Genomic DNA, 2,814 nt, shown 5'->3' with positions numbered 1-2,814 from the left:
TGGTAGACAGAGAAAGCCACAGATACAAGCCTTATTATTCACATCTGCACACTACAGTCATCCACACCCATAAAGCTATCCAAAAAGCAGCTTTCAGTTTAAGCAGAAGGATGCTATAAGGACCCTGCCAAGACCATCTTCTTTGGTATGAACCAGAAAATAGCTAGTTCGAAAGCATTGCTGCAGACATGAGTTTTGCATTACTTCAGTATTTCTCTTCTGAGAAATTCTAGAAAAGACCTTGGCACCACAGACCGGTGCTTGACCTTTTCTGAACCCGTGTATTACCTCCTGTTCCGTCCCTGAGCATCCCTGCCCATTGCAGCTGTCCAACCATTGCTCTAGGACTGCGATTTCTGAGCTGGAGCTACCTAGGAGCTGAAGACATGGCTGGCCAGCTGCAAGGTGCCTTTCTTAGCTGCCAGAACAACATTTAGAAGCAGGTAATAATAGTCCAGAGAATTCCCTAATGCTCCTCGCCTTGGGCACGCTTGTCGCAGCTGCCATGGGACTGCTGCTGCATCTTGTCAGGGCTCTGGGCCACACTATACTCTGCTGAGCATGCAGATCCCAGGTCCCAGCTGTCAGCTGTGCCCTAATGGAGCCAATACCAGCCCTGTCAGTAGCAGCAAAGGGCTCTCACACCACATGGTATCCCTCTGCTAAATGAGTTGCATCAGCTCCACTGTTCAAGTGCCAAGTTGGCAGCTCTCCACCGCTGGCACCACTGCAGTATGTAGTCCAGGGCAAGATGCAGGTCAGCACAGCGAGAGAGGAAAGGCATGTGCAGATATGTGCCCAGCTCTGAGGAACATTTCCCCAACAGCTCGCTCAGAGAAACTCAAGTTGCCTCCTGGCTCCACTCCACACATCAGTGGCCCCAGCAGGGCTGATTCCCCAGCCATCGACATGCCATCTCCTTGGCACAGCCCAACCACAGCTTAGACACTCGACAGCACCAGAAGCACCCCTTAATACCAGTCCAGCAGGTGGGGTCTGCTCTCAAAGGCAACTTGGGATGGCAGCATCCATGCCCAGAAAGAGCTCATTTCTGCTGCTGAGCGTGCCCACATTGGTGCCAAACAGCCCTACCTGAGGCAGGGGCACCAGGCCACAACTGGCTTGTGCCAGCTAGACCAGTGACTTCCTTTACCTCTGTGAAGGAGGCCAGCTGTAAGCAGGCTACAATCACAGGTCCACACAAAACTCTTTGTACTCATCAATTAAGCAGCCACCATGAGCTGTCCTCACCTCTACTAAAACACTCAAGAGAGACAGTCCTTGGACTCCACTATTTTGAGGTGCACTTGCAATAAATTCCTCTGCTGTTAAACAAAGAAGATCAGAAAGATGTCTCCCTGTGTCTAGCTGCAACTGCCAGGCACCCCAGGAAAACCAGAAAAGAAATCATGCTTCAGAAAGTACTGCCCAGCCTATGCAGCAATGGCACACCAGTCAGCCCCATCATGCCTGAAGGCCCCCAAATGCCGCTTCCCTCCTCTCCTTCTCACACTGTTTCTCTTCTCACTTTCAAGAAAGAGCAGATCTAAACCCCCTGTTTTTTTCCAAAGCAAGAACACATCATTTGGTATCGTGAAAGCAGAGGGGAGGGCTTGGTAGCTGTTGGTTTGAACCCAGTCGGCAACTAGCACTACACAGATGCTCACCCACTGACCCCCACCTCCGAGGCAGGGAGAAAAAAAAAAAAAAGGTAAAAGTAAAGCCATATGGGTTAAGATAAGGGGAGTTTACTTGAACAGCACAAAGAGAGAGAGGAAACAGTAATATAGTGAGTGATACACAAGGTGCTGCTTACCGCTGCTGCTGCCACGCTGAGCGGAGCCGAGCCCTGCTGCTGTTTTAAAAAAAACCCCATGCCCTCCTAGCCAGCCCCTCCTTATATGTACTGGGTATGAGGTCAGTACGGTATTGAATGTCCCATTGGCTGGGTCGGGCCAGGTATCCTATCTCTGGGAATTAACCCCATGACTGGGTATGAGGTCAGTACGGTATTGAATGTCCCATTGGCTGGTTCGGTCCAGTTATCCTAGCTGTGGAAATTAACCCTATGCTAGCCGAACCCAGGACAGCATGGAACATGGACACACACAGTTCCTTTTGAGAGATACTCCACCTTTGGGACCAGTCATAATAGTTGGCCCCATGGTCCGCAATCTGAATTCACATTTGGTTTGAGTATTTATCCTTGTCTCACTCCCATACTCAAACCTGAAGCGCCAGAGCAGCTTTTAAGCCAGGCAGACTTGTTTCCCAAAACAGAAGAATAGTGATGGTATTTGCAATTCAAAGTTAATCTGCAAGGCAGCATACTTAACTAGGTGAGCTGTCACGCACTGAAAGCGGTATTGCATCCCATCAAGCACGTACGCCACAGGGCTCCACGGCCCAGTGAATCCCAGGTTGACTTCCAAACTGCAGTGTTGCTAACAGTACTGCAAACACCGGCTCTCAAGGATGAGTCATAAAATCAGCGCACCATTATGTGATTTAAAGACAGTGCTAATATTCATTAGGTCTTAAAATAAAGAGGAGTGCAGTAAGACTGGTCTGTCTGCTTAAGCCTTCGTTCCCATTTCCACCTCCCCACTTCAGGAATCCTTAGATGAAGATGTCTCAAGCAGAGGAGATTGCTGCAGGGTAAAATAGATGACTGATAGATGCCTTCCCACAGCTGTAGAGTCAACCCTCCTGTTCTTCATGGCTTTACCTTCCCCTCTAGGTTGCCTCTGGGACAAAGCTCACCTCGCTTTGTCCCCAGCCCTATCCACACCTTCTCTAGCCCCACTCCCATTT

At 49.6% G+C, this 2,814-nt stretch overlaps 1 protein-coding gene across 1 annotated transcript in view; it reads right to left on the bottom strand.

Annotated features, from left to right (window-relative positions):
* The window catches only part of MFHAS1 (malignant fibrous histiocytoma amplified sequence 1), a gene marked incomplete at its 5' end in the record, with an annotated part of 29,545 nt that overhangs the window by 687 nt on the left and 26,044 nt on the right, over positions 1 to 2,814 (bottom strand). The gene's annotated exons all lie outside the window — the stretch shown is intronic.

Source organism: Buceros rhinoceros, unplaced genomic scaffold (genome assembly GCF_000710305.1).
Source record: "Buceros rhinoceros silvestris isolate BGI_N320 unplaced genomic scaffold, ASM71030v1 scaffold23158, whole genome shotgun sequence".
NCBI classification, from domain to species: domain Eukaryota; kingdom Metazoa; phylum Chordata; class Aves; order Bucerotiformes; family Bucerotidae; genus Buceros; species Buceros rhinoceros.
This window is presented reverse-complemented; position numbering and strand designations above follow the sequence as displayed.